The 24753-nt window shown below is 42.7% G+C and overlaps 1 long non-coding RNA gene across 1 annotated transcript in view; it reads left to right on the plus strand.

Moving 5' to 3' along the window:
- Positions 1–22163, plus strand: part of LOC140908311 (uncharacterized) — a 39865-nt gene extending 17702 nt beyond the window's left edge. The window contains exons 2-4 of the long non-coding RNA XR_012157831.1: positions 20293–20454; positions 21339–21405; positions 21886–22163. This is a non-coding gene — a long non-coding RNA (uncharacterized LOC140908311). The remainder of the gene's footprint in view (positions 1–20292; positions 20455–21338; positions 21406–21885) is intronic.
- The last annotated feature ends 2590 nt before the right edge of the window (positions 22164–24753 follow it).

Genomic DNA, 24753 nt, shown 5'->3' on the forward strand with positions numbered 1-24753 from the left:
TCTTGTAGGAGACATCTCACCAGATGTCTCCTTTCCTTAGTTAAAGCTTTATAAATAATGTCTCTGTTGCCTTGGCATCTAAGCACCTTGCTGCAATTAAAACAGAAATACAAGATAACGAGGGAAAAATACTCCCTTAACCTCTAAAACAGTATCCTGTGCTGCCTTCCACATTAGTTGCTTGGGCCCAGTTCCCAAATGCTGCCCGCAAAAAAGTGAGCAGCCAAACTCAGTTTTTGGTCAGTGAGAGCAGGATCAGGCCTCAGGTATCAAAACTGTAGGTGATCAGTAAATGAAGTGAGAGATGTCAGGGACTCAAATGGCAAAAAACCAAACTGATGGAAATAAAAGAGCTGTAATAAATGCTGTATGACTTGACCTAGAAACCACAGGGTATATAAATAGCAATTTATTTTATAGTGAGAACTGAACATTCCCATACCTCCCAACATTTCAAGTGGCTAAAAGCAGGATGCAGTGCCACTCAAATTTGGCTCATCTGCCCCTCCATAGATAGAGGCAGAAGGATCATGTTTAATTGGCATTGTGACCTAGTGAATGGCCATAGATGGAGAGACGGCAGGGTCAAATTTTAGTGGTGGTGTGCCCTGTTTGCTTGATCAGAACACCATTCTGTTTGGGGGCCCTATCAAAAGGGGGGCCCAGAACAAACTGCCCTTCAACTGGGACAGAGGGTACAGTTGGGGTACCTTTGGGGGTCAAAGGGGACAGTCCTTTTAAACCCAGGGGCCTTTGGGGGTCAAAGGGTACAGTCCTGTTAAACCCAGGACTGTTGGGAGGTCTGTATTCCCATTTTTACACATGTGTTTCTTTCCATTTAAACTTCAATCTCTGTGGTCTGCAGATCAGCCTCATTTAAAAAAAAATACAGAGACTGGATGACTTTGAGGGTTGGTAATTGAAGTTAAAGGCTCCACAGCCAACATCACTGGTTGAAATGCAAACCAGGTTGGTTGTGACTGAGACCTGTTATACATTAGGATTTTACAATGGTATATCCATGAAAAATCCACACCCCTGAGAGACATAGCTATACTGACCCAACTCCCCAGGTAGACAGTGCTAGGTTGATGGAAGAATTCTTCTGTGGACCTAGCTACTGCCTCTTGGGGTGGTGTATTAGGTATGCCGATGGGAGAAGCAGACAGCTGCAGCGCTGCAGCTGTGCCACTGTTGTGTTTTAAGTGTAGACATACCGTGAGAGTTGGTACCGTCTATTAGCTGGTAGCTTGTGTGAAATGAGTTGGTGGTTTTAGTTCAGTTTCTAGTGGCTATAATGAAAATCAGCACCACAATTAGCACTACTTAGCCCCTGGTAGTTGGAATTCACAGCAGAAAGGCCAAGGACTGAATGTCCATTGGAGTCTGAGCTATCATATCACTGAGCAACAACAGACCTCAAGTCAAGGATGAGGAATATAGACAGACTGCTGTGGGCTGAAGGAGGAAGTTTGCATTTTTTTGCCCTGTAAACATGGCCTAGGCACTACTTCAGTGCTGTCTGGACCTTTTCCTGGCCTTCTGCACAGGGGTGAATTACATCCTCTGGGAATAGGTCCCCAAGCTCTCAATCTATCACCTTTGATCAGCGCTAAAATAAACAATTATACAACATTAAGCTTTTTGGAATACAAAAAGTTTTTTTTTATCAGAGTGAACTCAGGGCCTAATCCTGGGAGGTGTTTAGTACCTTCAAATTGTATTGACTTTAGTCAGAGGATGAGACCCTTTGTCTCTCCAATGTTTAGTAATTCATATCTACTGTGCTTATATTTTCTCAGAATATAAAACAAATTATACTAATTATTCATCATAATGTCAAGTACAACCGGAATATATTTGTGCCACAAACTATGTGGAATTGCTCTGTAAACTGCTGAGCTCTTGCCTTTTTGGTATGCTTTAAAAATCAAATTATATGGGTTTAGCAACAAAGCTGTAATTAGGGCCAGTGGAAAACAGTGGGTAGAATAATATTGTGGATTCTGCAGTTTTCGTCATGTTGCTCCGTAATTTGCCAGAGCCCAGGAGTATTATTGCTTCATAGTATATTAATGCTGTCAGTAAAACATCCTTTACTTTCTGGAATGGAACTGGCTCTTCAGCAAGCAGGTTGCCAAGGCTGGCCTCTATTTACAGTAATCCACAAATGGGGCCCAACTCTCTTCCTGTTGAAGTCAATTGCAAAATTTCCATTAACTTCAGTAAAAGCAGGAGCAGACCCTTACAAGGGAAGATAGTAGACCAGGTAGTCAACAGGCAGACTGGGCCAAATCTGGACCGCCAGGCGCTTTTGAACAGACTGCAAAATCTTTTTATTTACTTATTATTATCATAATTGTTACTGAGGTTTGAAAATATTCCTCTGGAGTCTGGACCTTGACTATACCTTGACCTAGAAGTTTGGACCTCGACTAAAAATAATTGACTATCCTGTAGATAGATAAGGAAGATAATAGAGCAGAGATATCAGACATAGGAGTAGGCTTGTTTCCATGTTTTGTTATGGTCTGTGGGATGGGATATAAATTCAGGATTTCATACTCTCCTAGGTTAACACTGGATCTCACTGAAATCAGTGAGAGATTTGCACAGAGACTAAAGAGAAATACAGCCTTGATGAAGTAACTACATTGTTATTATTTACTTTATGCAGTACTTTGTCACATACTGTATCACTCATTGAGAAAATCTGATCTCCATTAGCAAAAAGAAAAGGAGTACTTGTGGCACCTTAGAGACTAACACATTTATTTGAGCATAAGCTTTCGTGAGCTACAGCTCACTTCATCGGATGCATTCAGTGGAAAATACAGTGAGGAGATTTATATACATAGAGAACATGAAACAATGGGTGTTACCATACACACTGTAACCAGAGTGATCACTTAAGGTGAGCTATTACCAGTCGGGGGGAGCCTTTTCTAGTGATAATCAAGGTGGCCCATTTCCAGCAGTTGACAAGAACGTCTGAGGAACAGTGTGTGTGTGTGTGGGGGGGGCGGTTTGAGGGACTGTCTGTAAGCGAGGACTGGCCTGTCTCTCACGATTTGTGAGAGTGATGGATCGTCCTTCAGGATAGGTTGTAGATCCTTGATGATGCGTTGGAGAGGTTTTAGTTGGGGGCTGAAGGTGATGGCTAGTGGCGTTCTGTTATTTTCTTTCTTGGGCCTGTCCTGTAGTAGGTGACTTCTGGGTACTCTTCTGGCTCTGTCAGTCTGTTTCTTCACTTCAGCAGGTGGGTATTGTATTTGTAAGAATGCTTGATAGAGATCTTGTAGGTGTTTGTCTCTGTCTGAGGGGTTGGAGCAAATGCGGTTGTATCGTAGATCTTGGCTGTACACAATGTATCGTGTGGTGTGATCTGGGTGAAAGCTGGAGGCATGTAGGTAGGAATAGCGGTCAGTAGGTTTCCGGTATAGGGTGGTGTTTATGTGACCATCGCTTATTAGCACTGTAGTGTCCAGGAAGTGGATCTCTTGTGTGGACTGGTCCAGGCTGAGGTTGATGGTGGGATGGAAATTGTTGAAATCATGGTGCAATTCCTCAAGGGGTTCTTTTCCATGGGTCCAGATGATGAAGATGTCATCAATGTAGCGCAAGTAGAGTAGGGGCATTAGGGGATGACAGATGAGGAAGCGTTGTTCTAAGTCAGCCATAAAAATGTTGGCATACTGTTGGGCTTTGCGGGTACCGATAGCAGTGTCGTATACATTGTCTACAAATGTGAAATAGTTAGGATGAGGACAAAGTCACAAAGTTCAGCCACCAGGTTTGCCGTGACATTATCGGGGTTACTGTTCCTGACGGCTTGTAGTCCATCTTTGTGTGGAATGTTGGTGTAGAGGGCTTCTACATCCATAGTGGCCAGGATGGTGTTTTCTGGAAGATCACCGATGGATTGTAGGTTCCTCAGGAAGTCAGTGGTGTCTCGAAGATAGCTGGGAGTGCTGGTAGAGTAGGGCCTGAGGAGAGAGTCTACATAGCCAGACAATCCTGCTGTCAGGGTGTCATTGCCTGAGATGATGGGGCGCCCAGGATTTCCAGGTTTATGGATCTTGGGTAGCAGATAGAATACCCGAGGTCGGGGTTCCAGGGGTGTGTCTGTGCGGATTTGTTCTTGTGCTTTTTCAGGGAGTTTCTTGAGCAAATGCTGTAGTTTTTTTTTGGTAACCCTCAGTGGGATCAGAGGGTAATGTCTTGTAGAAAGTGGTGTTGGAGAGCTGCCTAGCAGCCTCTTGTTCATATTCCGACCTATTCATGATGACAACAGCACCTCCTTTGTCAGCCTTTTTGATTATGATGTCAGAGTTGTTTCTGAGGCTGTGGATGGCATTGTGTTCTGCATGGCTGAGGTTATGGGGCAAGTGATGCTGCTTTTCCACAATTTCAGCCCGTGCACATCAGCGGAAGCACTCTGTGTAGAAGTCCAGTCTGTTGTTTCGACCTTCAGGAGGAGTCCACCCAGAATCCTTGTTTTTGTAGTCTTGGTAGGAAGCTCTCTGTGGGTTAGTATGTTGTTCAGAGATGTGTTGGAAATATTGCTTGAGTCGGAGGCGTCGAAAATAGGATTCTAGGTCACCACAGAACTGTATCATGTTCGTGGGGGTGGAGGGACAGAAGGAGAGGCCCCGAGATAGGACAGATTCTTCTGCTGGGCTAAGAATATAGTTGGATAGATTAACAATATTGCTGGGTGGGTTAAGGGAACCACTGTTGTGGCCCCTTGTGGCATGTAGTAGTTTAGATAGTTTAGTGTCCTTTTTCTTTTGTAGAGAAGCAAAGTGTGTGTTGTAAATGGCTTGTCTAGTTTTAGTAAAGTCCAGCCACGAGGAAGTTTGTGTGGAAGGTTGGTTTTTTATGAGAGTATCCAGTTTTGAGAGCTCATTCTTAATCTTTCCCTGTTTGCTGTAGAGGATGTTGATCAGGTGGTTCTGCATTTTCTTCGAGAGCGTGTGGCACAAGCTGTCAGCATAGTCTGTGTGGTATGTAGATTGTAATGGATTTTTTACCTTCAGTCCTTTTGGTATGATGTGCATCTGTTTGCATTTGGAAAGGAAGATGATGTCTGTCTGTATCTGTATGAGTTTTTTCATGAAGTTGATAGATTTCCACTCCATACTGCTAAATTCAGTGCCTTGCATAATGCCAGGTTTCAGAGTAGCAGCCCTGTTCCAGCTTACAGACAGCTGGCCTACAGACAGCCCCCCAACCTGAAGCAAATACTCACCAGCAGCCACACACCACACAACAGAACCACTAACCCAGGAATCTATCCTTGCAACAAAGCCCGTTGCCAGCTGTGTCCACATATGTATTCAGGGGACACCATCATAGGGCCTAATCACATCAGCCACACTATCAGAGGCTTGTTCACCTGAGCATCTACCAATGTGATATATGCCATCATGTGCCAGCAATGCCCCTCTGCCAAGTACATTTATCAAACTGGACAGTCTCTACGTAAATAATAAATGGACACAAATCAGACATCAAGAATTATAACATTCAAAAACCAGTTGGAGAACACTTCAATCTCTCTGGTCACTCGATTACAGACCTAAAAGTGGCAATACTTCAACAAAAATACTTCAAAAACAGACTCTAACGAGAGACTGCTGAATTGGAATTAATTTGCAAACTGGATACAATTAACTTAGGCTTGAATAGAGACTGGGAGTGGATGGGTCATTACACAAAGTAAAACTATTTCCCCATGTTTATTCCCTTCCCACCCCCTTCCTCTTCCCCCCCCCCCCACACTGTTCCTCAGATGTTCTTGTCAACTGTTGGAAATGGGCCACCTTGATTATCACTGCAAAAGGTTCCCCCCCCCCGCTCTCCTGCTGGTAACAGCTCACCTTAAGTGATCACTCTGGTTACAGTGTGTATGGTAACACCCATTGTTTCATGTTCTCTATGTATATAAATCTCCCCACTGTATTTTCCACTGAATGCATCCAATGAAGTGAGCTGTAGCTCACAAAAGCTTATGCTCAAATAAATTTGTTAGTCTCTAAGGTGCCACAAGTACTCCTTTCCTTTTTGCGGATACAGACTAACACGGCTACTACTCTGAAACCTGATCTCCTTTAGGCCACCGTCACTTCTGCTTTTTGGTTTCTCATCCTTCCCCATCTTTTTTTCTATGTTTCTCTCTCCCTCTTACCTTCATTGTGAGTGTTCTGTGTTTTTCCCTCTGCATTTACTTCCCTGCCATGACTCCCAGATCCCATTCCATTCGCTAATATGATCAGCAGTGGAATAGTGTTGATATTTAAATGTTGACTTTGGGCTTTAGGGGCAGGGAAGTTCATCCTCTAAGTCATTGCTTCAGGCTTTCTGCAGACTCAGGTAGACAAAATGACGTTGATTTACAATTGGTTCATGTTTGGAATGTTTCTTTGTAGCCACAAGGACTAGAAACCTACTTTTTTGAAAATTAAAGCTGAGATTCCAAACAATCTGAATATCTACTGTGGGCAATATAATTACAACAGTGGGCTGGATCCATTATAATTGTTAATTATCTGTATTGCTATAGTGCCTAGAATCCCTGGTCATGCAACATGATCCAGCTGTGCTAGTTGCAGTGTAACCACAGAACTAAGACTATCCCTGCCCCAAAGAGCTTACTGTCTATGGGTCTTTTTGACATCACTGTCACAGAGGAAGGAAATGAGGATGATAAAAAAGGAAAGAAAGAGGGTGAGGTAATTATGGGGAAAAAGCAAGGAAGAAGGGAAAATAGGGTGAGGGGGGAAAAAAGAAAAGCAAGAAGAAAAGAGCAAATTGGGAAAGAAAAAGGAGAGGGAAAATAAAAGAAAAGGGAAGAGAAAGGAGGCTGGGGGGAAAGAAACCAGAGGTGAAAGTTTGGGGGTGGTTAAAGTCAAGGTTCCAGTTTGTCCCATTATAGAAAAAGGCCCTAATTATTAAATTTGAATCCAGGTTCTTTAGATTATCATCGTGCACCAGTATAATACAAAATTGGCCATTCCTGCTAATTACAAAAGGTTTGAAGAATTCCTGTGCTCTGGAAGAGGCAGGTGTCTTATGGAAACAATAGCATGTGATCATATAATTAAAGACGGCATCATAAAGCATGCATATAAAGGGGCTGAATTAAGGTTGCATAGGAAACTTTAATTCTGGTATTTCCTAGTTTTTGAATGCTTGCCTGTACAGCCTAATGTTCTTTTAACATAGATTTTTCCATGAATTTCCTTGCTTTCAGGTTTCTTTCTTTTTTAAAAAGAACAGAAATTTCATCATGCAGCATCATTATTGACACCCACATGGTTCATTAACAAGGTTAGAGCTTTTAGATTCATAATACAGACCTCTGCCACATGAACAAACAGAGTCAGTGATAACAGTAGTAGGTTGTCGTGCTTTAAGTGGGCCAGAGGGAAATGAGGTGTACATTTTGCCAGTGGGTTTCGTAGCTATTTGCTGATAGCAGAGAAATGTTGAAACTCAAGAATCCTGGTTTCTATTCCAGGTTCTGAGGGAAGGGTATCTAGTGACATAGACCCACCTAAATCCTTCTAGCCCAGCTCCTCCAGCCTATGTCAGCCCCAGTCTCTTCACACACAACCTTGGCTCCTTGTCCCAGTGCCATGTTCTCTCCTCAAATCCCCCCAGCCTGGCTGCTTGTCCCAGTACCCCACCCTGTATTTCATCATCCCAGTCTCCTTCCCCCCCAGGGTACACATACCAGTCCCTCATCCTCCTTGTCCCAGTCACCATCACCACCCAGACTCCTTGTCTCAGTCCCACAGCTCTTCCCCTCATTCTTCCATCTCATTCTCCACCCCTTTGTTCAGTCTCGTCACTGTTTGTCTCTACTAAGCATGTGTGAACTGAGAGGCTCATAGCTTGGCCAAATTTTGGCAGATTTTTATGGGAACAGCAAAAGGCAGGCACACCAATGCAACCCTTTTGTCAACTTTCAAATGCCTGCTTCAAAGCATGGAAGCTCTAGAGCTTATCAACAAAACAGCTGTAAGAATGTTTTAACATAGGGAAAATACACTGTTTTGCCTAACTTCATCCTGATAAATGGCTGAATTGTTTTATCTGAAATTAAAGTGTGTGTGTGTGTTTGTTTTCAACTGGAACCAGATACCCAGCATGGAAAATTTCAGTCAAAACTGTTAAAATCTGGCAAAGTCCTAAGCAACTGAAAACAGGGTCTTATGGTGGAAAGTGTCAAGTACTCTTAAGTACAGGCTGTGCTAGCTGCACAGTCCATAGTATCATATATAGGAGCTCTGTTTTCAAAATGCAAAGGGGAAATTGATGTAGCTGTAGCATGATAAGTCAATAACATCCTCTCCCTTTGTTTCCAAACATGGTAAAGAAGAGCAGCATAGCTGCTTGTGGAATGTTTTGTGACACCAGATAAGAATGTGCCGTTCTCATCTTTTTTTATGCTTCTATATTTAAAAAATCTGCATGTGGACATCAGAAAAGAATTAATGGTTACGAAATATTGGGTGACAGTGATGAATAAAGGTAAGTGACACATAGCAAAGGAATCTCTTCTTCAAATTACATAGCACATGAAACCACTGTGGTCTGTGACAGCTCCGCCAGATTTTTTCCATGTTTATCCAAAGTAGCTTAGTAAGCATATCATGCATTCCATTCACTAAATCTGTGTATGACAATACAGAGTATGACCCTAAGCAATATTTTTCCTACTTGCAAGCTTGTCGAAAAGGGGACTGCTTACTTTGCTGCCTCTGTTGTCAAATATTTGTTTCAGTTTACTGCTTAGTGCTGTTAAGAAGTAATAAAAATAATACTTAGGGTCTAATCTTCCTCTCTGTTATGCCTGAGTAACTCACTCACTTTAGTACAATTACACCAGTGTAAAATTGGTATAACACAGAGGAGAAATAGGCTCATATTCTATTAGTGGATGAGACTTCGAAAGCAAATGTCAAGAATGATATGTTATAGTTGTTATATTCAGTTCCAAACCATTTTTTAAATGAAAAAAGCATAATTCCAAAAGTATTCTTGATAGTTAAGATACTGTAATGGTAATATTCAGGCTGCTTTCTGTCCCATATGTCTTCAGTCTGCAAAGATCTTTTTAGATTATAGCTTTCTTTCAGGACCACCTACTCTCTACGAAAAGTAATTCTTAAGAGATCAGTTAATATAAATGGAGTTTTACTATCAGATACGAGTGCTTTATCTACAAAGTTAGGGCTGATTTGAGGCTCTCTTCCCTAGCACTTGGATAGATGGACCAAGCACTGTTCTGGTTATCGAGACCCCTGCATACTAGTGACTCTAGAAATCCCCAACAGGATGGGAAGAGTCAGGGCAACATCTCCTGCACCCATCCCTCCAAATCTTGCACTAGTCAGTGGTATTGGCCTGGTGAAGCAAAAGGGGAGCAGGTGCTATAATTTATAAGAGGGCCTAACAGCACCCATCCTACTCCAGCACTTGTGAACCATAGAGCCTGCATCTCAGGTGAAATGTTTCTTGGAGCTTCCTTTGGGGTGGTGTGCCTCTGTACCACTTCTGCTGAGAGCTATGGCGAAAAGCCATAATTTAACCCTCATGACTGAAAGCTATGTAGCATTTATTCTCCTGCAGTGGAGCTCTTTTAGATGCATACCTGTTTAAGGGAGGGAATGTTAAAGAAATCCAGGTGAATCAAATCAAAACATAATCAGAAATATAGTGGATACTAGATAGATGATGATGTACCCTCAGCAGTACATACGGTTATACTCTTATCTGCAAAATCTGGTGACTTCATAGAGCAGCCATGAAAGTGAAGCTGAAGTAGCATGTTAATGTCGTCATAATTTTGAGATTCAAAATCCCTTAGAAGATCCTTGTCTTTCAGATCCATCTACAAGATTTTTAAAAATAACCAATGCAAGATCTACCTTTAATTTCTGACACTGTGCACTATTCATGTATGCTCTCTCTTGTCCATTTCTGAGCTATATTGCAACCTCCTTAGGCAAGGGACTGATTCTTTTGTAAAGTACTATTAAGCACATGATTAAATTCAAATAATACATAATTATGAGTAAGCCTAAGATTTTGTCACAGGTATTTTTAGTAAGAGTCACAGACAGGTCATGGGTTTCTGTGAATTTTTTTTATTGCCTGTGACCTGTCTGTGACTTTTACTAAAAATATCAGTGACAAAATGGGGAGCTCAGCTTCAGGGTCTCCACACCCCTTGGGCAGCTATGGGGGCTTTCTTCAGGGGCCTCCACTGCCCGGGGGGTCTCAGAGCTCCAGGATCCTTGCTGCCCATGGTGGCCGGGAGCTCCGGGGGAGGGGGGTCACCATGTGGTGGGGGTACCCCGCAGCTTCCAGCCGCCACAGCTTCCACAACCTCTTTGGAAAAAAATTATAGCCTTAATTATGAGATGGAGTTACAGCATGTAGGCAAAGTCTTTTCAAGTCCTCTCTGCAGAAAAGTTTATTTTTCAGACACACTAAAAGCCATTCAACATAAGTTCAATGTATAAACCTGGTCTTTTTTCCTGATCCAAGGACTTCTGCAGGTGGCCAGAGCCCTTTCCCCTTACATCTCTTCTTTCCCCCCTGCCTTCAGGGTCTGCCATAGGGACCAACTTTCCTCTACAGCTGTCCTTTTCAACTGAGCCACTTGCTGGCTTGTATGATCACTTAGCCCTGGTCTACACTAGGACTTTAGGACAAATTTAGCAGCATTAAATCGATGTAACCCTGCACCCGTCCACACAATGAAGCCCTTTTTTTCGACTTAAAGTGCTCTTAAAATCGATTTCCTTACTCCACCCCTGACAAGTGGATTAGCGCTTAAATCGGCCTTGCCGGGTCGAATTTGGGGTACTGTGGACACAATTCGACAGTATTGGCCTCCGGGAGCTATCCCAGAGTGCTCCATTGTGACCGCTTTGGACAGCACTCTCAACTCAGATGCACTGGCCAGGTAGACAGGAAAAGAACTGCGAACTTTTGAATCTCATTTCCTGTTTGGCCAGCGTGGCAAGCTGCAGGTGACCATGAAGAGCTCATCAGCAGAGGTGACCATGATGGAGTCCCAGAATCGCAAAAGAGCTCCAGCATGGACTGAACGGGAGGTACGGGATCTGATCGCTGTATGGGGAGAGGAATCCGTGCTATCAGAACTCCATTCCAGTTTTCGAAATGCCAAAACCTTTGTCAAAATCTCCCAGGGCATGAAGGACAGATGCCATAACAGGGACCCGAAGCAGTGCCGCGTGCAACTTAAGGAGCTGAGGCAAGCCTACCAGAAAACCAGAGAGGCGAACGGCCGCTCCGGGTCAGAGCCCCAAACATGCCGCTTCTATGATGAGCTGCATGCCATTTTAGGGGGTTCAGCCACCACTACCCCAGCCGTGTTGTTTGACTCCTTCAATGGAGATGGAGGCAACAGGGAAGCAGGTTTTGGGGACGAAGAAGATGAGGAGGAGGAGGTTGTAGATAGCTCAAAGCAAGGAAGCGGAGAAACCGATTTTCCCGACAGCCAGGAACTGTTTCTCACCCTGGACCTGGAGCCAGTACCCCCCGAACCCACCCAAGGCTGCCTCCTCGACCCGGCAGCCAGAGAAGGGACCTCCGGTGAGTCTACCTTTTAAAATACAATACATGGTTTAAAAGCAAGCATGTGAAAGGATTAATTTGCCCTGGCATTCATGGCTCTCCTGGATGTACTCCCAAAGCCTTTGCAAAAGGTTTCTGGAGAGGGCAGCCTTATTGCGTCCTCCATGGTAGGACACTTTACCACTACAGGCCAGTAACACGTACTCGGGAATCATTGTAGAACAAAGCATTGCAGTGTATGTTTGCTGGCATTCAAACAACATCCGTTCTTTATCTCTCTGTGTTATCCTCAGGAGAGTGAGATATCATTCATGGTCACCTGGTTGAAATAGGGTGCTTTTCTTCAGGGGACACTCAGAGGTGCCCGTTCCTGCTGGGCTGTTTGCCTGTGGCTGAACAGAAATGTTCCCCGCTGTTAGCCACGGGGAGGGGGGAGGATTGAGGGGGTAGCCACACGGTGGGGGGAGGCAAAATGCGACCTTGTAACAAAAGCACATGTGCTATGTATGTAATGTTAACAGCAAGGCTTACCCTGAAAGAGTGTACCCACTGTTTTATAAAATGTGTCTTTTTAAATACCGCTGTCCCTTTTTTTTTTTTTCCACCAGCTGCATGTGTTTCAATGATCACAGGATCTTTTCCTTCCCAGAGGCTAGTGAAGATTAGAAAGAAAAAAAAACACACTTGTGATGAAATGTTCTCTGAGCTCATGCAGTCCTCCCACACTAACAGAGCACGGACAAATGCGTGGAGGCAAATAATGTCAGAGTGCAGGAAAGCACAAAATGACCGGGAGGAGAGGTGGCAGGCTGAAGAGAGTAAGTGGCGGGCTGAAGACAGGGCTGAAGCTCAAGTGTGGTGGCAGCGTGATGAGAGGAGGCAGGATTCAATGCTGAGGCTGCTGGAGGATCAAACCAATATGCTCCAGTGCATGGATGAGCTGCAGGAAAGGCAGCTGGAGCACAGACTGCTGCTACAGCCCCTGTGTAACCAACCACCCTCCTCCCCAAGTTCCATAGCCTCCTCACCCAGACGCCCAAGAACGCGGTGGGGGGGGCCTCCGGCCAACCAGCCACTCCACCACAGAGGATTGCCCAAAAAACAGAAGGCTGGCATTCAATACGTTTTAAAGTTGTCAACTTTTAAAGTGCTGTGTGGCATTTTCCTTCCCTCCTCCACCACCCCTCCTGGGCTACCTTGGTAGTCATCCCCCTATTTGTGTGATGAATGAATAAAGAATGCATGAATGTGAAGCAACAATGACTTTATTGCCTCTGTAAGCGGTGATCGAAGGGAGGAGGGGAGGGTGGTTAGCTTACAGGGAAGTAGAGTGAACCAAGGGGCGGGGGATTTCATCAAGGAGAAACAAACAGAACTTTCCCACCGTAGCCTGGCCAGTCATGAAACTGGTTTTCAAAGCCTCTCTGATGCATACCGCGCCCTCCTGTGCTCTTCTAATTGCTCTGGTGTCTGGCTGCGCGTAACCAGCAGCCAGGTGATTTGCCTCAACCTCCCACCCTGCCATAAACGTCTCCCCCTTACTTTCACAGATATTGTGGAGCGCACAGCAAGCAGTAACAACAGTGGGAATATTGGTTTCGCTGAGGTCTAAGCGAGTCAGTAAACTGCACCAGCGCACCTTTAAACGTCCAAATGCACATTCTACCACCATTCTGCACTTGCTTAGCCTGTAGTTGAACAGCTCCTGACTACTGTCCAGGCTGCCTGTGTACGGCTTCATGAGCCATGGCATTAAGGGGTAGGCTGGGTCCCCAAGGATAACTATAGGCATTTCAACATCCCCAACAGTTATTTTCTGGTCTGGGAATAAAGTCCCTTCCTGCAGCTTTTGAAACAGACCAGAGTTCCTCACGTTGCGAGCGTCATGTACCTTTCCCGGCCATGCCACGTTGATGTTGGTGAAACGTCCCTTGTGATCCACCAGAGCTTGCAGCACTATTGAAAAGTACCCCTTGCGGTTTATGTACTCGCCGGCTTGGTGCTCCGGTGCCAAGATAGGGATATGAGTTCCGTCTATGGCCCCACCACAGTTAGGGAATCCCATTGCAGCAAAGCCATCCATTATGACCTGCACATTTCCCAGGGTCACTACCCTTGATATCAGCAGATCTTTGATTGCATGGGCTACTTGCATCACAGCAGCCCCCACAGTAGATTTGCCCACTCCAAATTGATTCCCAACTGACCGGTAGCTGTCCGGCGTTGCAAGCTTCCACAGGGCTATCGCCACTCGCTTCTCAACTGTGAGGGCTGCTCGCATCTTAGTATTCATGCACTTCAGGGCAGGGGAAAGCAAGTCACAAAGTTCCATGAAAGTGCCCTTACGCATGCGAAAGTTTCGCGGCCACTGGGAATCGTCTCAGACCTACAACACTATGCGGTCCCACCAGTCTGTGCTTGTTTCCGGAGCCCAAAATCGGCGTTCCACAGCATGAACCTGCCCCATTAGCACCATGATGCATGCATTGGCAGGGCCCATGCTTTCAGAGAAATCTGTGTCCATGTCCTGATCACTCACGTGACCGTGCTGGCGTCGCCTCCTCACCTGGTATCGCTCTGCCTGGTTCTGGTGCTGCATATACTGCTGGATAATGCGTGTGGTGTTTAATGTGCTCCTAATTGCCAAAGTGAGCTGAGCGGCCTGAATGCTTGCCTTGGTATGGCGTCCGCACAGAAAAAAGGTGTGGAACGATTGTCTGCCGTTGCTGTGACGGAGGGAGGGGCGACTGACGACATGGCTTACAGGGTTGGTTTACAGGGAGTTAAAATCAACAAAGGGGGTGGCTTTACATCAACGAGTATTTCAGGCAGGATGTCATGGAGGGTTCCAATAAGAAATGGTGCACCTAAGTAATTATTCTTATTGGAACAAGGAGGTTAGTCTGGCCTCTGATTGATACATGGCTAGATTTACCTCGCTGCACCTTCTCTGTGAGTGACTGCAGTGTGACCGAGAGGAATGAGTCCCCTAGGTTGCGGGGGGAGGAAGCAAATGAGTACAAAACAAATCTGGTCTATTTCTTGTTTTGATCCACTCCATCTATCTTTTACATCTTTGGCTGGCAGCAGACGGTGCAGAAGGACTGCAAGCCATCCACATCTCATGGCTGCTCGGCAGAAGATGGTACAATAGGACTGCTAGCAATCCGTATCGCCTGCCTGCTCACCATAAGATGGTTCAATAGGACTGACTGCAGGACTAAAGAGAATGACCTGGTCAAGTCACTTCTAATGTAGTCCCTGCACCCATGTCTGCCCAGGCGCTCCTGGCCGATGTGGCCAGGAGCACCTCGGACATGATGATGACGGCTACCAGTCCTATTGTACCGTCTGCTGGCACAAGGCAATGGGTTGCTGCTGCTGTGTAGCAATGCAGTACCACGTCTGCCAGCACCCAGGAGACCTAGGGTGACGGTTACCTGAGCGGGCTCCATGCTTGCCGTGGTATGGTGTCTGCACTCAAGAAAAAAGGCGCAAAATGATTGTCTGCTGCTGCTTTCATGGAGGAGGGGAGGGAATGGGGGCCTGACGATATGTATCCAGAACCACCTGTGACAATGTTTTAGCCCCATCAGGCATTGGGATCTCAACCCAGAATTCCAATGGGCAGCGGAGACTGCGGGAACTGTGGGATAGCTACCCACAGTGCAACACTCCGGAAGTTGATGCTTGCCTTGGTACTGTGGAAGCACTCCGCCGAGTTAATGCACTTAATGCAATTAGAGTATTTTCTGTGGGGACACACACACTTGAATATATAAAACCGATTTCTAAAAACCGACTTCTATAAATTTGACCTAATTTCGTAGTGTAGACATACCCTTAATCTCATTTGGGAGGTAGCTGATCAGTCACAGGTGAGGCTGGGCCCAACTCCCCTTAAAGGGCTAGCCACTCTGACATAGCATGACTGTATATTCTTCTAATAATAGATATGGACTGCAGTTATTACAGAGAGAGAGAGAGACCCACAGTGTCAGACAGGGAGATTGGAGGTCTGCTTGCAAAATACAGGTGTAATTGGACACTTACGTCATTAGACAAATTTACTACAATTGTACATTAAGATCAAGTCTTTGTGCATGTCATTGGCCATTTAGATGTTTATCGTGCCATTTGTGTACACAAATACCTGATTTGCTTGTGCAGTCTGGATAACTACATGGGTAAATATAGGTCACACATAATGTTTTTTGTTTCCAGATCTCTATTCTCCCTTTCTAAAAGTGTGAGGCTCAGAAGCTGTTAGAAGGATGGAGTTGGCTGTAATACAAACTTCCATACCAGTATGATTTTGGTAAATGGCCAATTATCGGCATCTGTGAGTTATATAAGGAATAGAGTCACTTCCAATGCTACAAAATTGACCACTATCAGTTAATTTTTTAATATAAACTGTAAGAAGAACCCATAGATCCAGTTGTTCATTTGTAGTTCAGCACTGGGCTAGAACTGGAGCTGGAATATGCACAGTTGTGAGACATATTGGCAAACATTGAAAAATGCAAAGTTGAGCCGCCATTTTAGTCCTCAGCTGCTGTGTATCCCTTCCACATAATGAAACTTGTTAAATGAGTCCATATGGGAATCATTCAGGAGGTTTATTTCCCTTGTATTTGAAATTCTAATGACAAGAGATGATTTATAATTGTGTAAATGGAGTGGTTCATGTTCTGTAAGAAAGCTCCAAGACTTGGTTTATTCAAAGGCTTGCTGCTGTATAAACATAACCTATATAACACCATTTTAAGAGGCTGTAGGGCTGTTCCCTTTGGAAAAGGGATTGATTTCAATGGGACTACTTGTGGAGTAAGATAATACTCAGCATGAATAAAGATGGCAGAATCTGGCCCATAGTGCCTTTCATCCAGAAGAGTTCCAACTCAGTCTACAGACAAAATATATAGGGGCAAATCTTACCCTTGCCTCCTTTGCCATTGAAAGCCCTAAAGGAGAGAGAAACTGGTGTTGTTTCATTGCATCAGCTGTTGGGATGTTTTGGAGACCCTAATTAAGATGTATGGACCCCCTAATTTAATTACAAACTTCATTTATGTTACAGTGCAGTGTGAGGCAAACATTCTATTGGCATAATGATTAACGTGGGACAATTTACACATATTTGTAAGTGATAATTTTAATATTTTTCAAAGTGAAGCCCTAACAGGTACAGTAGGGACAGATACATTTGAAGCTCTCCAGTCCATTTCATTTCTGACCTATAACACTTCTGTCATTCCAGTTCACCCCCTCTCTTGGTATTTATATTGTGCTTTGCTGATCAAACTGCCACTTTTTCTCTTCTCACAAATTTTGCTACTGGACAGGTCTGATACTTGAACAGAGTAATAATCTAGTGATCCCATCAGTCCAAAGAATACAAATACATAGCTTCCTTTGAAATCAATGGGAATTGTCCATTCCTTTCCCAGATGATGTGGCCCAAGTTCTAAGCGTAAGCTTCTAGAGGAGAATGATTAGTGAATTAATCCAATTCACAATCTAGTTGAACCAGAATAATGGGATTTTATCTCTAAGAAACAGTCTATGAGTAGAAATGAATCCAAAATTGTAAATTTGGATCTAGATCCAGATTTCAACCCACACTCCTGAAATTCATGCATATTTCAATCTGAGGCTTTGGTTCAGACCATTGTTCTGCTTCAGCTGCAGAAGATAGACCGTTTAGATACCAGACACCCATTGGTATTTAGATCTGGTTCAGGACCATGTCTGCTTATGAAATCAATTGTCTGTTTTTAAAATTATTTTAGGTTTTGGAGTTTACTCAAATGAAGGTCTTATTTCCAGACATGACCCCTGTTATGTAACTAATGTGGTTGCTGCTGAAAGATAAAAGAACATGCACACAGAAGTGAAGGAATGTTTGGCAGTGGCATGGTGCTGAAAGGCAAGAGTGTGAAGGATGCCCCGCTCTCTTGCCTTTTCCTCTCAACAGAAAGTGCTGAAGAGACAATGTAACAGGATATGTCCTCTTACCAGACTTACTGCATCGCCAGTGTGGAGCATACAAAATGAATGTATATATCTCCTGACTAAATCAGGGGTTCTCCTCCTTCTGTATACCATGACTCCACAGTTAGCTACTCACCAGTGGCCCATCTCTGATGCACACCAGATTGCTGTTTGTTTGTTCCCATACTGCTACAAAGAAGGTGCCTCAGGAACTGGCACTATAGTGTACAGTGCTTCTCCTAGGATAAAATTCTATTCCAAATGAAGTTAAGAGGAAAAGTTTACTTTGTTTCAAAGCTGAAGATGTAGAAATCAGGAAACAGGATCCAGTGGAGCCCTGATTCTGGTTAAACGTTCTTCCTGTTTCCCCCACCAATGAACACTGCAGTGCAAGCATCCTCTGCCATTTCTGGCCTCCTGGGTAATTTTACTTCTCCCAATTAACAAGAATAATAATAAATAATTATGAATACTTAACTCTTTTATATAGTGTTTTTCAGTTATAGGTTTCAAAACAGCCAAATAGTGTGGAAGAGGGGAAGAAGATTATTTTTATGCTGAAAATGTTGGGCAGGCGGGTAGGCTGACTCTCTCTTCAGTGTCTCTTGGGTCATCTGCTCTCAACTCCCAAGCTCTTCACAACATGACAGTCACGTGAAGTGGAAGAACTAGAACAGAGTCATTTATAAGCCATCCACATAAGCAGCTCTGAGAATGCAATAGTAGGACAAAAATCAGCAGACATCTGGAAGAGGTCAGAACCTCAGGCGGGTGTAGTTAAAATCAGGAGTTTCCTGTTAAAGTCAAGAGGCTTTGCTTGTGAAAAGTAGTTTATGGGGTACTCCAAGTTTCTGAAGAAGAGCTGTTTGTAAGTGATTTAGCAAATTTGCTTCAGCAGGAGGCAGGACATAAAAACACCCTTATGACGCCTTGGGAGTCTTGGAAGAAACTGTTGGGAGGCCCAGGAAAGGTGGCAGTGACATAAATTGTGGGAAAGGTAGTCATGGAGCCCAATAACTTTTCACACTCCATTGCATGCTGCACAAGGCCTTGCAGAATCAAAGACTCTGAGCCAGAATCTTATTCACACTAAGGCCCCTTTGCACCAGCCTCTCCATGGAAAGGGACTTTAAAGTGGGTGTCATTTTCAGAGTGTTGTAAAGGGGCCTTTCTATAAAAGAGAATCTGGCCAGGTTTGTTTTACACCAAAGGAAAAAAGAAGCCTATTAATACAGGGCCAGATCCTCAACTGGTGTACAACCTACACCAGCTGAGGATCTGGTCCATTAGTCTAGAAAAGCCATATTACCAAAAATTTGCACAGATTTTGAAGTGTGTAAAATGTAGTTATGTGTCAAGACTCAGCCTATAATGTACTGAAATAATTTCTTTCTTAGAGCACAAGTCTCCATGCCAAGATTTGCCTGCAAATGACGCATATAAAACGTTTTACAGAACAAATGAATCCAAATGAATAAACAGCATTTCTGTGTGGCAGACTCTCATAGAGTCTAATATCTTGATTGGCACATAGAAATCCAAGAACTGCCTCAGCCCTTGCTTAGGATTCCACATGCAGAAAGAGAGTAGAATATGGCTCTTGTTAGCTTACTCTAACATGTTACATTCACACATAAATCCAGCTGGAATTTTGTGCATCTCCTTCAAACTTCACAAAAGCAATGGCTGGAAAACATAATTTCTATTTTTGAACCAAAGAAAACAATTTATAAAGATTTTATTACCTAGTGTTACAAAAAGGACATTCCACATAGCCAAGCAAGTATCAGATCATGAAACATATATACACTAAGGAATGAGAAGTGCTAAAAAGTGTGACTGAACCAGGCCAAGTAATTAAAACCCAGCACCTCAGAATACAGAAAGATTCATTGGAATAAATGACTAAATATGATCTGATCTATGTTTGAAGACTTTAACAGATGTTCAGGATTCTTTGGGCTTGCTCCTCATCTGTGCCACAGCTCCACTATGTGCAGCAGAGGAGAACAATAGGCAAAGATAGCTTTGAGCCAGTGTTGTGATCTAATCATCACAGTTGCCATGCCTGGTTCAGCCCCCTGGTATAGCCTGGAGCAGCCTCAGGGCTGCTCTAAATTTCACCAATTTGAACAGTCCCTGAGGGGCCATTCTGCTGCTGGGATCACTGGATTTCAGTAGTGTTCCAACCACATTCTTTTCCCCAACAATACCCCAGACATGCTACCTATACCAGCTTGAGTGGGGACAGGCATGTGGTGGTTGGTGTTTGTCTGAGCCAGATGATTTCTCGTTTAACTGATTAAGCCAGCTTTGTGCTATCAGGGTGATGCTTAGCAGCTTTATTGGGCTGAATGGCTGGCCCTTTATGTTTTAGAAACATAATTTGGAACAATAAATTTTAAGTCCACCTGTTCAAATATCTAATGATCTTGGAATTATGTCTCTGCTACAGGTTCAACTTCAAGCTTAAAATAGTATCATATAAAACAGTTTGGTACAAAACTACTATATGTGAATATATGCTCCAAACATATATATACACAAGGAACACCTGTTGCCTTGACCGGGAGGATGAGGGGGAGAACAAATGCTGGATATAGCCCATCATATTTTAACGTTGTTGACAATGTTTTCTTTCTCCCTGTTGTTAAATAACCTCTTTCTCTCCAACCCCAGATCCTGCTGCAAAGGGACATCCAAGGACCCCCGCAGAGCATGGCCCCAAGCATTGCATGGCCACAAATCCTGCCCCTTTTCCCCTGCACGCAGTGCTGCATTGGATCCACTGCATCTGGGGCCCTCTGTGGCTAAAGGGGCAGGATTTGTCCACAAAAATAGGTAAAAAATACTAAGTACATCCTCATGGCATTACATATCAGTTCATTTTTACAGATTATTTGATGTATACTCTGTAGCTGTCAGATGCTAATGGTTATGGTTACAACCAACCTGGATTGGTTTTGAACCAGCAGCAGCTGAGAGGTGACAGGCTGCTTATCTCAGTCCTATAGTTGTAGTATTTTTTTCAATAAATAATAATAATTTAAAACTATACAAAGCTGTCACTTTTCTCCCGCCCTTCCGTCCCCCCCAGTGTATTAACAATGAACTATTCATTCTGCTGTGATGAGCGTCATTCCACTGCACAAGGCAACCTTTATTCACAATTAGAGAGTTAGGAATATTCAGCCAGTCATCACAGTTAAATAAACAGATTGTCTGAACATCCCTTAGGGCTTTGTTATAAATCTCTCTTTCTTTGCTTCACACAACTAGTATTACCTAGTTTTTAATATACAGTATCTACAGACAACACCCCTACTGGAATTCTTTTGGTGAAAAGTGAATTCATGTGTGTATATAGAGGCATTGCATCAAGGAACAAGAGGCCACCTGCACTTGGAATTAAGAGTTCAGTTCTTGGCACTCAGTCCCAGAAATAAATAAATAAATAAAGTGGAGGGAGTTCTGAGAAGATTGTCAGGGGAGGTGGCAGGGAATTTGGAGGAATTGATCCAGGGAAATATTTAAAACTTTGTTTAGTAACTTAAAATGTTTGGTAATGTCCAATGGGACACATGATAAAAACCTACATTTACAAGGTTGTAAACACACAGAGGGGGAGGAGAAATATTTAAGTTTAATTGGGAATAGGATAAAATTTAGAAAAGGAAAATTTAGATTGAATATCAGAGAAATTCTTCTCTTTTCTCTTTTAAAAGGCAAATCTCCATTAGCAGTATAGAGCTATGACACATCATTTAACTGTTCTGATTCCATCCACTTGAGGTAAGTGATGTACATAATCAGTTCATTGTAATATTTACATTATGGGTGTAAGTGAATAAATCCTGGCTGGGCCACATGATAAATGGAATAATAATATAAAAGTTTGTTTACAACAAACAGATAGGATTATATCATCAAGAAAAAATATCAGGCCTACTCCTGCTCCATTAAGACCAGTAGGAACAGTAGAAGGTCCATTACTATATTTCTGTGGTTATTTTATGAAAAATGGGAACTGAACTAATGGAGGAAGTATAGAATAAATGCTCAGTGGAGTTAATATTTCACTTAAAAGGTGGTTTAAATATGGAACCATATTCTTAAAAGCATGGAGGAGGTTGGATTGCAAGCTATTCATTTTAATTTATTTTATAGTATGTACCTTACTTTGGACTTTAATGTTAGTTATAGTAATGATAACAGCATGTGTTGGTGTTTTGAGATCTTACAGAGTTCATTTCTCCTTGTATCTTTCTATAGAAACATTAATTCATTTGGCAACATGTTTGTGATGCTACTTCTGAAACACTGAAGAAGGATATTTTTACAACTGCTACTTTGTGTATTTTGGGTCTTCTGGATGATTTATCATTTGCTAAATTTGAAATCCAAATTGTGGATTTGGCTATAGCTGTTGCCAAAAAGCAAATACTGCAGTGTTGGGAAGAAGTGAAAAGGCTATCATCATCTCCTTTATTCAGGCACTATTTTTATTTTAAGTTATTTCTAAATTTATAGTCCACAAACACTAACCAATGTCAGTAAAAGAGCTCTGTCTCTTTCACCAACAGAAGTTGGCCCAATAAAAGATATTATCTCACCTACCTTGTCTCTTTAGTAGAAATATTTTCACCCACCCATGGGGGGGGAGGGAAGAGAAGGATGTTCGAAAGGCTGATCTTGTTACCACTGAAATCAGGGTAGCTTTCCCTGGGTCAGCCAGTATAGTTTGACCTGGATTCTTTGGTCCACTAAGGCCACATTGGACAGTGCAAAGTAGCTTTAAACCAACTGGAGATTTGGGGAGACTTCTCCAATGGCTTACAGCTGGTAGAAGCAAGGTGGCCATTTCCTGCCCTGATAAACTCTGATATAAAGGAAAAGAGGAGGCATGGCAGACCTAATCCTCTGTTGCTGTATGGGACCTTATGTGAGCAGTGCCAGTAGCATAAGTTATACCTGGACCCCTTATGCAGGGTGGCTGTATCTCAGGAAGCCACAATCATTCCTCCTGCAGTCACCCCTCTCCATTATATTTGACAGCATAGTGGAGGATCAGAACCTTTTTGTCTGATTTGTCTTATCTGTTTGAGGCCCACTCCTGCGAGGTGCTAAGCACCCTCAACTCCCAAGAATTTCACTGGGGTATAATGCCTTGCAAGACCACACCCTTAGACTGAAAATCTTTGGGTCAGGGAGCATGTCTTCTTTTGTCATGCATAGCTCCAAGTGCACTGTTGGCATCAAATTAGTAATGATGATTAATTAATGGCTCAGATCCTTGACTGTGACTAAGGAGCATACAACATAGCTCAAAAGGAAACAGGGTAAAAATGGCTTTAAACAGTTTTGCATTCCCGCAGTACTGAACCAGCTGTGTGCTGGGCCAATTTCCCAGTGTAAGTTAGAGCAGCCAGGTACAATTTCTCCTGAAACATTAACAAGAAAGATTAATATAGCAAAGTACATAATGATGAAAAAGATTTTATTTGTAATGCATAAAAAGTACTCAGATTGATGGTAAGTAAAACCGTTAAGAGATGGGAGAGGAAAATGAGATGGAAAGTAAAAGATGAGGTTGATGATATCATACAGGGTCTAAATTAAATGTCACCCCAGAAACCACAAAAGAAGTCAAAAGGAACAATGCAGAGACTGGTGGGAGGTGAATGAAAGACAAGGGTCAACACAACAATCAAAATATTTTTGGAGGTCAGAGAAGCATTTGACAAAGCACACAATTAATTGTATTTGATGCACTGTGTTTATAGAGAGATTTTTGCCCCTACAAAGTAGGCCACAGCACAACACAAAACTCTTAATGAGTAATAATATGTAATTTGACTAATAATTTTTTGATAATCTGAGAAAACGAAAATAAATCTCTTTACAAAACTGTTTAATTTTTTGGAAAAAAAAAATCCAAAATATTTGAGTCAGTGCTAGGAATGGATTGGAGGATGCACAGTGCCCCGATTTGTGGTTAGCTTTCTTGATTCTTTATAATGTGTGATAGGATGTAGGAGTGAAAAAAGGGTTAACCTCAGCTCATGTTTCCCTTCTTGTTATAGAGGGGCTTGAATTAAGTTCTATAGATTGTTTGTTTGCTTGGGTAAGATAGGAGAAAAAAATGCTCCTGTTACAAAGATTGAGCTTCACATTCACGGGTTTTTGGACTGGGTTGAACCCCACCCTGGTGAGTTTTCTGCTTCCTTTTCCTTTTCTGCTTATTTTTATTTTTAGTAAACATTATCCCTTCAAGAAAAGACCTTGCCGACTGTTCCTGTATTTTTTTCTGCTGAGTCATTCCACCAATCTATACATTTGGCAATCTCTTAAAAATGCTAAAATAACAGATTGTGACCTCACAAGAACAAGGTTGAGGAGGACACATGTAATTTGAATAGAAAACCTTTGACATATAAATTTAAATAGTTCTTTGTTTTGGTTACAAGCATTTCCTTTCAGGATGTGCTACCCAAACATTTAAGCAATGTGCTGACACATGGCAACCTGACATTAAAAGTGACTTAAAAAAATAACACTGACTAGCATATTTTCATTGTCTAAACTAAAGGTCAGATCTTCAACCTGTGTAAATTAGTATAGCTTCATGGAATTGTACAGAGCTACATCAATTTAATGGTCTAGTCCTGAGTGAAATAGATAAATGAGCATCATCAGTGGTAGGAATAAATTATATTATTTAAATTATTTCTGTTTTGATCGTGTAATGAGTGAATAGGGGCACAGTGACACAGCCATGCTCTTTTGCCTTGGCCTGTATTCTTGGAATAAACTTCTTCTTTTCATAGGTTAAACATCTGTCTTCTCCCTCAAATCACTCCTTTAATTTAACTTCTTTCACTTAACTTTCCATCACAGAACTTCTCAGGTTCTGTCTGTTTTATAAATGATGTTTTCTTTCCATGTAATACCTCTACAGAAAATAATCAAACAAATGTCTTCCCACTCCCCCACCCCAAAAATTCCCAAAACAGATTTAAAAAAAACGCCAACCTTCAAAAAATATCACCAAAAAAAAGAAAATAAACTATTTTTGCCAGCTCCAGAAACCTCTCAAACTACAGGGCTATTCGCAGTGTACTAAAGAAGGCTGAAGTGACC

This window comes from Lepidochelys kempii, chromosome 3 (genome assembly GCF_965140285.1).
Source record: "Lepidochelys kempii isolate rLepKem1 chromosome 3, rLepKem1.hap1, whole genome shotgun sequence".
Classification (NCBI taxonomy): Eukaryota; Metazoa; Chordata; order Testudines; family Cheloniidae; genus Lepidochelys; species Lepidochelys kempii.